Source organism: Apodemus sylvaticus, chromosome 14, assembly GCF_947179515.1.
Source record: "Apodemus sylvaticus chromosome 14, mApoSyl1.1, whole genome shotgun sequence".
Taxonomy (NCBI): Eukaryota; Metazoa; Chordata; class Mammalia; order Rodentia; family Muridae; genus Apodemus; species Apodemus sylvaticus.
In genome coordinates, this window is record NC_067485.1 from 82154849 (window position 1) to 82168125 (window position 13277).

Sequence of the window (13277 nt, forward strand, 5' to 3'; positions counted from 1 at the left end):
AACAGAACCTTGCACTAAAATCACATCTTCAATAAATGTTTGTTCTATGAACTGACATTCGGAAGAGCATTCGGGAACTTAAGGAGATTAATTTCCCAAGGTGGGAAAACAGTTTCCATTCTCTTTTTAGATGTATTGGCTCTGTGCAGATACATGCTATTACGTGCTGCTGAGGGAGAAACGTGCTCGCAAAGGCACAAGGCTTTTGTTGCTGTCCTTCTTCCTTTGAAATCACACATGTGTTTCTGCACACATATGTGCAGAATACAGTTCTGCAAAATTATTGTCTACAGTTTTCCCAGGAAAATTCTTTTTAAAAGTTTCCTCTCTTGCTATGACCTGGTCTCCCTGGAGCCCCTGCTGTATAGGTTTACCTGTGGATTTGTGCCCCGCTCATTTCAATTACACAAGTAACTGACCCTGGGCTGAGAGGTGAGAGAGTCAGAGAGACAGAGACAGAGAGACAGAGAAAGACACTGAGACAGAGACCAGAGACAGAGACAGACAGAGACAGACAGACAGAGAGAGAGACAAAGAGACAGACAGAGATAAACAGAGACAGACAGACACACACACACAGAGGAATATGTTATTTTCTTACTCTTTAAACCACATGTTTCCATCAGAGAAGAAAATCATCACAGAAAGGAGACAAATGTGTCTAAATGACACATAATGTGTGTCCGCAAGTAAATGTCCTGTATGGGACCCTAGACTCTAGCGTATTCCTCTGAGACTCTGAGTGTTTTGGGAGACAAAGAAATGTCAGCTTTGACGACTGATAAAAAGTCGTAAAGCAAAGACCATTCCCCAGCCGTATTGTCTCTATAGAGAAGCCCGACTTTAGCCATGTGGTATCTAATGTATAAGGGCTCTTTACCACGCTAGGTATTTTTACCTTCAAAGTAATGGTTAGGGCTGGGACACATCCTCACATTTCTCTTCAGGACTTTTATTGTAATGATTCATTTACATCTCTTTGAGGGTTATAAAAATCAAAGGAAAAAATGCTCGTTTTCAGGTATAGTGCCACATGCCCAAACTGCCAATACTGGGAGGCAGAGAGAGGGCACTCAGAGTTGAAGGCCATGTTTGGTTACACAGGGAGTAGCAGGCAACCCAAGACAATGTGGGACTCTGCTTTGAGAAGCTGAAATAAAGAAATAAAATGAAGCAAAACTACAAAAAGATGTCAATGTTACCTAGGTGACTCATAATTCTTGAACAAATGTCTCAGTTAACTTTTTCAGGACCATTTCACCTTAACTGAAGCAACATGGAATCTCAAGGCATCCTTCTTTCTTCCTATGAAAACACCAAGCCACATTTAGTTAAACTTAGGGGGCCAATCTGTAAATGTATATTTTTTCTTTTCAGGTGTCTGAACTCTTTAGGGTCGTTTTAGCAGTACTTTCTTATGGGGTCTTTAGAGAGATATAATCACTTTTGACAACTACAACAGAGTCAAGCTTAAAATATGAGGTAATGAAGGATCCAGTCAGATTCACAGTCATGTCACAGGTAGGTATAAGACATCCTTCTATGTGTTCCCGATCCCTGGTTTTCACAGGCAGAAATCATTGTAACCATTGCAACCCCCCCAAACCCCTACACAGGACACAGTAACCATAGTTTCACAGCTTCCCAAGTGTAGCAGCAAAGACAGAGCTGGACCTCTGGGGCTGGTGTCTGCAAACACAGATAAGAAATTCCACTAAGAAATGAGCTAAAACTTTTCTGTGAATCCACACTACAGAACTTAAGGAACTCTAAACAGTTCAAGAATTATAGGATGAAGCTTTTTGAAATATTTTGGGAGAGTTTGTGTGGAAGACTCCCCAGCCTAGATCTGAACCTGAGAAACTCCTCCTGACTGTAAAACGTGAGGGCTTATGCAAGACAGGCTCTTCTCTTCCCCTGAAGATGGAGGATAGACCAGTCATGGGTAGTCTATCTTAATTATTCCATTCCTAGAAGAGGCTTGTTTGTTTGTTTATTTATTCTTTTTATTTGTTCATTCTCATACAGCTGTGTTTAGAAAGGATATAGCAAATAAAATTCTCAGGAAATGTGAACATGCAACCTAGGCACGAGACATCCTTCTATGTGCTCCCGATCCCAGGCTCTCACAGGCAGAAGTCACTGTAACCATTGCAACCTCCCAAAACCCCTACATTTCCAGCACTGAAAGCTGGGCAGGATTTGGGGCCGGGAGAACACTTCACCTTTCCTGTTGCATTGGGTTAGCATCTTAAGCTCTTAGGGCAGCTGTAGCACCTGCCCCGCCCCCCACCTGTCCCCCATGCAAAAGTCACGCCAGGAAGGAAAGGAGACGCCACAGGTGAGAAGCACTCAGGTAGACTGGAGACCCATACCTCCTGGCTGCTCTGAGGCAGTGTGGAATCCAGACTTCTGGTTTCTGAGCCCTGGTAGCCTTGCTTAGTTGCATCACCAAGGACGGCTTTTTATCTTCATAGACTGACTGGACTCAAAGACAAGAGGTCTGTGTGTGTGTGTGTGTTGTGTGTGTGTGTGTATACAAACTGCATTGGATCTGCCACTTCTTCAAAGCAGGTCACTGTATACTAACACAGGAATGATCATGTTGCTCCCTGAATAATTTCTCCCTGGTGTCTCTGGTACCAATTTCTGCCGATTTATTTAAAACAAGCCTGGCCACGGAGTTCAGCACTCCCTTCCCATGAGTTCCCACGGAGGGCTGACAACAACTCTCAGCTGTCTAGTAGCTAGCCAGCCCTTGTTGAGAGAAATGCATTTACACTCCATAAGTCAGTCCCCAAGGACAACCTTACCTGTAAGTGGACTTTGCTCTAGAGTAGAATTGCTCAGGGCGGAGGGGCACAGCTTCGGGGCCAGGAGGGCTCCCGGCAGGTCCTCTGAACTTCTGACTGTCTGGGGTCGCAGCTTTGTCTTCTCTGGTATTGTTCGTAGTGGGCTGTGATAGTTCCTCTCTGTGGAAGCGCTCTACTCCCCTGTGCATATACGTAAAAGTGACAGATCACAGGGTGGATCGTAATTCCAGACGTAGTTTCTACATTAGGATGAGATTTCATTTAAAATACAACTAGAGCTGGCTGTGCACGTCACAGAGATGACAGGTACTCAGGAGACTGGAACCTCCTGCTTCCCTCCTCCTGCAGTCACCTCCTTCTTCCCCTCCTGTCCTTGCAGCTGGCTTCTTTAATTAAAGACAAAAGAAAACAAATAACATCAGAACTCAAACCACAGGTAAGCTGAGAGGTGGTGCCTTTGGACAGAGTTTCATTACCGATTTTAATTCTGGCTAATTCTAGCATCTCCTAACCCCTCCCTCCCTCTCTCCCTCCCATTGGAAATCTGGGGCTCCAAACTGCTTTGCAAGCAGAGAAGGTGGTTTGGAGTTCATCTGTTGCTTTGTCCTTCTGTGGCTTCTGACAGCACTGTTAGGCGACTGCTCACACAGCTCATTATCACTGTGTGCTCGTTAAATACTTCTGTGTCCAGAGATTTTTAATAGGAAATCACTTGAATTTTACTAGTCTGCGAACCCAGTATTTACTGGACATCTACTGTGCACCAGAAAAAATTTTTTCAGACTCTGGGGGAGTTCAGTGATAAGGAAGTTGGAACTGGTATAGAAAAGAGCTTGAGATAGATAGATAGATTATGTGTGTGTGTGTGTGTGTGTGTGTGTGTGTATGTGTGTATGTATGTGTGTGTGTGCATGTGTGTGTATGTGTGTATGTGTGTGCATGTGTGTGTATGTGTGTGTATGTGTGTATGTGTATGTGTGTGCATGTGTGTGTATGTGTGTGTATGTGTGTATGTGTGTGTATGTGTGCATGTGTGTATGTGTGTGCATGTGTGTGTATATGTATGTGTGTGAGAGAGAGACACACACACACATCACACACACATACACACACACACACACAGAGAGAGAGAGAGAGAGAGAGAGAGAGAGAGAGAGAGAATGGAATTATCAAGTGGCGAATACTTGAGAGGTTCCTGTGCTCAGCGGAGGAGAGCAGGCGGTGTTCACACAGTAGGTCTTCACAGAGTAGGTCAGTGGTCTGGTGTGGACAGAGGGATGGTGGCCGCTAGGAAGGAGCCAGGCAAAAGGAAGCTAGGTCCAGCCCCCTCTTAGAAGTGCTTTGAAGACCTGTTTAAAGAGCAACCATCACTTAATATGTCCAGCGTCCATACAGGCGACCCTTAGTTCATAGACCCTTAGTTCATAGGAAGCTGAAGCTGCGAGGAATAGCTTGCTGGTACCATAGAGGCTTAGGGTCACAGAGTAAGGTTAGAAGCAGCCTCACAGTAGGCACAATGCCATTTCTAACCCACTTTAGTCTTTGGGCTGAGATGGATGTTTAAGGAGCCATGGGTCTGGCTGGCTGGGTCTCCATGGTCTTCATGTCAAAACCAGAGCCCCAGCCCAGATGCCTGCTCCTTTCCTGAAATTCTAGGTGAAGAACTGGGTGGACTTCTGAGACGGTCAAGGCTCTTCAATGTCCTTACGTCTTCTGAGGGAAAGGTAAAGAAGGAGGCCGAGGTACCCAGTCTCTTCCAACACTCTAACTTTCTTTCTAAGACATGAAACTGAGGTCTAGGGTGTCACCCCAGGTCCTATCACCAGTAGGACAAGTTTCAGAGAGATGTGAAATTGAACCCCTCTTCCCAAGAGGTGTCTGGGCTGCGATTCTGTGGAGGTCAGAGGTAAAGTGCAACTAGATTTGTGTTTGATTCAAATCAGCCAGTTCTATCATCAGTTAATAAGTTAGTATGCTCTAGTCTGGGAGAAAGTTCTTTGTTTGTTTGTTTGTTTGTTTGTATTGGGCAGCCAGGGGACTCAGGCCCTGCTTCCTCTGGACTTCTCAGAAACCCTCCTCCCTTGAAGCCAGACCCCCTGTGAGGGTCATTCAGGCATCTCTGTGGCTGTGACTGCCTCTGGAGTCTAGGGGTTTGACAATGAGAAAGAGCATATCAGTTTCCATTGGCTGACGGGAGTTGGCTTTCAGATCCACCACTGACAGAGTTTGGCTTCTAGTGGTACACAGACCTGGGTGGTATGCCACATGTAGCCTTGGCATATGCTTCTGTCAGGGACGGAAAACATCCATAAGTAGTCATTTGCTTGAGAGCTTTAAGGACAGTTCTGAACAACACAGGATGATTAGTGAGTAAAAGTTCCCAAGTGTCACTTAGAAGCAAGGAGGTCAAGCTTTCCCTCCCTGTCCCTGAGCAAGGCTTCCTGCTGTTTTTGTCTTGCTCTCTGGCCCCTGTGAGCCTTCGGGTCTTTTATGAGTTACTAACAGCATTTAGGGTGTAAATTCTCAAAGGAGTCTTTGAGAATATGTGAAGGGCTGGGGTGAGAAGATAAAAGCTACCTGCCGTCACGTCACATAGGAATTAGAAGTGGTTTATATTTATAAAGTGTGCTCGAAGCTCTTACATTAACAGTGTAACTATTAAGATCTGAGCTTGACAGTGGAGAGAGAGGAACAAGACTTCAGGGAACTGGGAGAAAGCTTCACTGATACAGAAGGTTTTAACTTGGAGCCAGGACAAGGATGGTTCCCTTCTTGCTGATTCTCAGATCAAGACCTAATATGGTAGGATGGAAATTATGTTGAGCTGAAGGCAATTAAGAAGAGGCCCAAGAAAAGCTCTCTTTCCCCTCTGTTTTGTGCCTGTGACTAATTTTTGTCCCACATAATTTTTGAGGCTCCACTGTGAGCGCATGCCCCTAACCGACTGATCTCTCCTTATCACGTGATGTTTTTTTTTGTTTTTATAGAATGCTCCTTATCTTTGGTAGCATCCTACTTTCCTTTCTTTTTCCCTTCTCATCCCTCCTGCCTCTTCTCTTGGGCAGAGTCTCAGGGTTACAGCTGACTGGATTCCAGACGCAGTCCTCAAATCTCCATCTCCAGAATACTGAAGCTGTAGGCCTGTGTGTTATCATTAATGACTTGTATTTTTCTTCACGTTTGTTTTCACTGACTTCGTGTGTGTTGTGTGTGCGTATGTTGTGTGGGTGTGTGATGCTGTGTATCAAAGCACCTCATGCATGCCAGGCAAGTGCTCTACCAATTGAGCTATATCCCTGTTACCAAAATGACTTTTGGTATCCTCATATGTTCAAAGGAAAATATGGTTAAGCTAGGAGTGGTGGCTTGCATCGATCTCGGGAGGCTGAAGCAGGAGGATTGCCGTGAGTTTGAACTGAGCCTGATATATAGAATGTTCCAGGTGAGCTTGGGCTCCAGGGTGAGATTCTGTTTCAAGAAACAGAAATAAAACAAAATGAAACCTTTTCCGATGGTGATGGGCGTTCCCAGGAGAACACGCCTGTTGAGAAGAATCATCGCTCTCCTAAAGACACGAGCCACAGGAAACAGACTGTGTGGAACCCCAGCACCTTCTCCATGGATACAGAGAACCCAGGATACTGTAAACTCGCCCCATCCCTACCTCTGCATAGACTATTAACTGACAGGAGGGAAGCAAGGCTTACAGGAGGATGCTCTGCAGGGAAAGTGGTTCAAAAAGCACCAAGAATCAAGACGAATGGCAAAGCATCCCAGTAAACATATTTTGATTTTGTTTTTTTTAAAGTCAAGGTTTCAGGACCTGAGGAGTGAGGGCTCAGAGGTTAAGAGCACTGGCTGCTCTCCCAGAGGCCCTGAGTTCAGTTCCCAGTCACCACACGGTGGTGTCTTCTGACTATCTATAATGAGATCTGGTAACCTTCTGGCATACAGGCATACATGTAGACAGGATACTCTAAACATAATAAATACATCAACCAAAAAGCAAAAAAAAGAAAAAATGAAAGAAAACAATTTCTCTGTGTAGGCTTGGCTATCCTGGAACTTGCTCTGTAGACCAGGCTGGCTTCAAACTCAGGGAGATCCCCCTGCCTTTGCCTCCCTGGTGCTAGGATTAAAGGTATTTGTCATTACTTCCCAGCCATATTTTATATTTTGAACTCTCCCTTCTTTTCTATCTATCTATCTATCTATCTATCTATCTATCTATCTATCTATCTATCTATCTATCTTATATGGCTTCATTTTTGTTTGTTAAATTTTTACCACTTAAAATTGCATTGCCACCTATAATTTCTTTTGAGCTGTGCTTTTCTAGATAAATAGTGTATTTGAGATGGTCATAAAACTTTCCTAGACTTTACTCTGATTTGAAATCAGGCTGACTGGGTGAACAAGTCTTGTGGGAGTTTAACATGGATGATCTTTTGCTGGTTACCTGGGCTCTCTACATCTTCATTTCTCTTCATCAGGGAAAGGGAAACCTAGCCAGTCCTGTTCTTGTGAGTCTTACATGAGATGATATGTGTTATTACTTAGCACAGGATCACACCTGTGAGGGAGCAATTCCCTCCTTCCCTTTTAGCAACTGAAATGAAAAAGTCCATTAACTAAAGCAAACAGAACCCCAGTGTAGCAGGGAGCTCCACTCTCCAAACCCTCGCTGGCTTTGCATATTAAAAGCGTGGCATTCTTTTGCTCTTTGACTTAACGACAGGGACTTTTTCAGACAGTCTTGACAGCAATTCAAAAAAAATTTTCTGGAATGATTTCATTAAGAATCTGGAAGAGTTCGTCTAATCTTTTCTCTAGTAATGCATATTCTCTTTATTTAAAAAAAATCAAGACGAATGCCACGTAATCTGGGCTATGCTCAGATATCTCTATACTAAAGATCATGATTAAAACTGGTGAATACAGGGGCTGGGGGAGATGGCCCAGCTGCTAAAGTATTCGCCTTGCAAGCAATCAGGATCTGAGGTCAATCTTCAGAACCCACATAAAGCAAGCAAACAAACAACAACACAAACACCAAAACTGAAGTAGGGTAGAGTGTGCCGAGAAGGCAGAGACAGGTGGATTGCTGTGGTTGTTTTGCTAGTCAGCCCTGCTTGACCAGTTCCAGACCACTGAGAATGCTTTCAAAAGGAAGAAGAAGAACGAAGGAGGAGAAGAAGAAGAGGAAGAGGAAGAAGATGAAGAAGAAGAAGAAGAAGAAGAAGAAGAAGAAGAAGAAGAAGAAGAAGAAGGACAACAACAACAACAACAACAACAACAACAGCAACAGCAACAGCAACAGCAACAACAACTCCTGGCTGGCACTGTTTTGGGGGTGTCACCCAGGCATGTGGCGGACAAAAGCCTGTTCTCACCTACATGTCACTTCTTTGGCAATGTGCTCCATTTTGCCTTCCTTTCCTGCTTACCTCTTTCTTGTTGAGTAGAACCCCCTTTTCTCTTGTTTAATGAAGTGCGTCTGGCACCCGAGGAAAGACTATGGCGTTTCCTCCCCCACATCCACGCAGACACACATGCACCTCACCCACATGCACCCCTCCCATCCTGGGAGACATTAAAGGGGGGTTTTAAGACTTGATCTACTCATTTATTCTGGATTCTGTAAATTGAGTTCAGGACCTTCTGTGTGCTAGCCAAGGGCTCTATGATTGGACTGCACCCACAGCTCCACAGATAAGCTTTTTCGAAAACTCAGGAAGCAAGGGATTGATGGCAGATGTGTGGTCCAGAGCAGCAATGTTGGGGCTTGAGAGGAGGCTGTGTAGCCAGCGGCTTTCTGCTGTAATGGGCACATCTCAAGTGCCAGCTCCTTTTCATCTTTCTGTCTCACCGCTCCTCCCTGCACATGGGCTTCTTCTTCCTACCCACATTTTTCCTGGTGGATGGTTTTAGTTCATGTAAGGGATACCTCTTGTGTTGACTTTATCAACCCTCTGTTCTCACCCCTGTACTCTCTTTAATTCTTGAAGGGTTAAAAGCCCAAGCCAGGAAAACCTTGGCTTATCTTAATGTCCCATCCATCTCTTGAGGAACTGACAATAAACCAAGCTAATCCAGCAGACGGGAGATGGTGATTAATAAACTTGTCAGGCTTGGTGTGGTGAGGGCACAGACTTGTAATCTCAGCACTTTGGAGACCAGGATAGGAAGATTACAAGTTTGGGGCCATCCTGGGCTACATAGTGGAACACAGTTCCTAAGATAATGAGATAAGCGAGGAAAACACAGCTACTTTAATAACATTGAAAGATTGTCCCTATATTTGTCAAGAATGAAAAGGAACAGACCTTTGCTCAGTAAACTGTCTGTCTCTCAAGCAGCAGCACCATATGGCTGCAGGGTAATTAATTCCCTTATTTCATAATTGTGGTAAATAAAATGAAGTGTCATTCACACTGAGATTACTGACCATTTCATTACTGGGGAGGGAAGATGAGGAGAACAGTCTCATTATGGGAACAGGAATTCTTTTCCTGAAGTATTCTGCAACTTATTCCCTAAAAAATTAAATTAGTAGCTGGAGAGATGGCTCGGTGGTTAAAAGCATTGACTGCTCCTGCCAGGGACCAGATTTTGGTCCTCAGCATCCATATCACACAGCTTATAACCACTCACGACTCCAGCTCCAGGGAATGGGGGATCCCTCTTCTGGTTACCATGGAGACTGCACACACATGACCAGCATACAGTAAGCAGGAACAACACATACACACAATAAATAAATAAATAAATAAATAAATAAATAAATAAATTCTACAGTATTAATAATGATGCAGGCATAAGGAAAGTCTTCTCCCCATCCATGGGAATCCTACATTGAGATCACAAACCTATTTTTGCAGTGAATGAAGGAACATTAGAAATTCCTGCAAAAGCCTTATTTATAATAGCCAGAAGCTGGAAAGAACCCAGATATCCCTCAATGGAGGAATGGATACAGAAAATGTGGTATATTTACACAATGGAATACTACTCAGCAATTAAAAACAATGAATTCATGAAATTCTTAGGCAAATGGTTGGATCTGGAAAATATCATCCTAAGTAAGGTAACCCATTCCCAAAGAACACACATGGAATGCAGTCACTGATAAGTGGATATTAGCCCAGAAGCTCTGAATACCCAAGACACAATTCACATATCAAATGATTCCCAAGAAGAAGGAAGGAGAGGGCCCTGGTCTTAGAAAGGCTTGATGCAGCATTGCAGGGGAGTACCAGGACAGAGAAGTAGGAGGGGGGGGGTGATAGGAAAATGGGCAGAGGAAAGAGGGCTTATGGGACTTATGGGGAGGGGGGAACCAGGAAAGGGGAAATCATTTGGAATGTAAACAAAGAATATAGAAAAAAATTTAAAAAAAACATAAGGAACATTTTACCCATATCCATTTTGAACTAATAAAAGTTTATTCAATCAAAAGGAAAAAAAAGAAAAAAGAAAAAAAAAGAAAAAAGAAAAAAAAAAGAAAAAAAAGAACTGTTATGGGTGCTGGGAATCTACATTCAGGTTTCTGGAAGAGCAGCAAGTGTTTTTCACCTCTAAGACATCTCTCCAGAGGGGAGATGTAACCCTGGAAAGTATGTTTTGATGGTCTAGTTTATATGTGGCTTCTCTGGTTAAGACCTCATACATATTTGGTTCAACTTTGAGTAAACTGAGATGAAAGGGAAAATGCAACATGTAGGACTCAGTTTCCTCAACGAAATTTTCAAGGAAAACTGGAAGACACGATTGTGTGGCAGTGATGGTGCTCCTATTCTCTGGGGCACACCTTTAATCCCAGCACTTGGGAAGTAGAGGCAGGCAGATGTTTGAGTCTGAAGTCAGCATTGTCTATAGATTGAATTTCAGGACAGGCAGAACTACACAGAAAAACCCTGTCTCAACAAAACAAACAAACCAATGAACAAACAAAAGAAAGAGATCCCCTGACAAATACAGAGGCGGATGCTTGCAGCCAACCACTGGACTGAGCATGGGGTCCCCAATGGAGGAGTTAGAGAAAGGACTGTAGGAGCAGAAGGGTTTTGCAATCCCATAGGAAGAACAACGATATTAACCAACCAGACCACACCCCCTCTCCTGGAGTTTCCAGGGACTAAACAGAGGGACCCATGGCTCCAGCCGCCTATGTAGCAGAGGATGGCCTGTGAAGGCTTGATGTGCCAGTGCAGGGGAATGCCAAGGAGAGGAGGCAGAAGTGGGTGGGTGGGTGGGTGGAGGAACATCCTCATAGAAACAGGGGGAGGGGGATAGGATAGGGGGTTTCTGGAGGGGAACCAGGAAAGGGATAACATTTGAAATATAAATAAAGAAAATATCCATTAAAGAAAGAGATCAAAAAAAAAAAAGAAAGAAAGAAAGAAAGAAAAGAAAGAAAAGAAATTCCTGCAAAAAAGCTAATAAAAATTGGAAAATAAAAGTTTGTTTGTTTGTTTGTTTGGGGGAAAAAAAGAGAAATTCCTGCAAAAGTGGAGACTGGCAATTGAGTATTTGTTTTTAACCATGTCCTCGACAGACACAGTACTTTCCTTGGTTAAGTTTTTCTACTATGTCAAACCTAGGTGCTTTTATTCACAGTAAAAATAAAATGAAAAATGAAAGGCGTTTGGCTTTAGAATGTTAGTCAGGTACCTCTGTTTTCAGAGTGCGGTGAGCCCGAGCAGACAAACTGCATGAGCTCAGTAAACTTGGACTTGACTTGCTGTGGCTAAGATCATGGAGAAGTGAAATATGCAGTCAACCCAAAATAATAAAAGAATAAATAATAATAATAAAAGAATACCTTTGTTTCGTGTGGTAGTAAAATGGCTGAGTGCTAAAGGTACCCATCCACTGCCAAGACCGATGGCTGAGATTGGTTCCTCAAACTTACATGGTGGGAAGCCAGAACCAGCTCCCACAAGTTGTTCTCTAACATCCACGCGTGCGCAGAAGCGCGCGCGTGCACATTTGCTAAAAAGCCCACTAAAATTACTCTGTGCTGGGATGGGACCTAGGACTCGAGCGTGCTAAGTAAGAACTGTCAGTGAGCTGCATCCCTCGCCGTTGGTTTCCTATTGGAGGCTGTCTCACTAGGTCACTAAGGCTGGCCTCAAGTTCACACGGCAGCCCACGCAGGCTTTGAATTTGCAATCCTCCTGCCTCGGGTTTCTGAGTAGCTAGGGTCACTTTATATAGAAATTGTTTTAGTTAAAAAGAATCACTAAGGAGCAGAATTGTTACTTTAGAACCAATTAGGCTCACCTCCTCGCCCCCCACCCATTTCCTCTCACTGGAAATGAACAATGGTCAGGGGGAGACTGAAGCAGAAGCTTAGGGTGAAATGTTTCCAGTCGAGGATAGGTTGGGGTGAGGTTTGGTGTAAGCCAGGAAGAGGAGACGGAGGGGCTGGGTTTCAGGCTGCTTTCCGTGCAGTAGCTAGGATTCTGGCTTTTCTCCGTTTTATATAAAAGCATTCTGTGTAAAACTGTGTTTAGAACACAGCTTTTATTTCTAAATTAAACTGAATGAAACAAGCCAAGCTAAACCCAAATAATCAACACCTCCCGCCACAATTCTGAAAAATACCACGAGTGAAAGAAGATTAGATCAGTGCAGGGGAGAGGTGGTATTTGGAGCGTGGTTGTGTATGTGTTTTTGTATGTATGACTGTACATGTATTGCTGTGTGTGCAACATGAGTGTCTATCTCTCTGTGTATGTGTATGTGTGTGTGCATGTAGCTCTCTCTCTCTCTTCTCTCTCTTCTCTCTCCCTGTGTTTCTTATTTGATTCTCAAAATGGGTATCCATCATCAAGTGGGAAACGAGGCAGTTCATTTGATCTATGTCTGTGTGGTGTATGTTTTGGTAAGCTTGCTCTGTAAAATGTGGCCTGGGGGTAGACTCTAACAAATTATATGTTCATTATAATCACAATATATAACCAAATGGATATTCTCTAGGAATTTTAAATGTTTTTGAGTTTTGAATAAACTTTTCTATTATCATCAAACATTTGGTCCAAAAATTGAATTCAATTTTTTTTTTCAAAAGAGTCAACTTAGGTTTCACTCAGGATCCCACGGACCATGTTAGATCTCGGGTCCTGGACACAGGCGTGCTCTGTGTGGCTCTGTCTTTTCCAACAGCAGTGACTCAGACCATGGATTATCTTGAGCATGAGGGAAGAACTGAACCCTGCTTAGAAGGTGAGTGATTGTTTTAGTCATGGAGCCTATAATTGAAGATAATATTATTGAAATAAGATAAAGATGAGAGATTATTAGATATTTACTCAGAAAGACAAGTGTGGGGGAGTCAGATGGCATTGTGGTTATAGTTTATCTCTAACAACTCAGGAAGACTGCAGGAGGCATAGTTTGTTTTGTGAGGCTCTGGTACTTCATAAGAAAGCAGCAATACCACTAAGAGTTTGCTTTTGA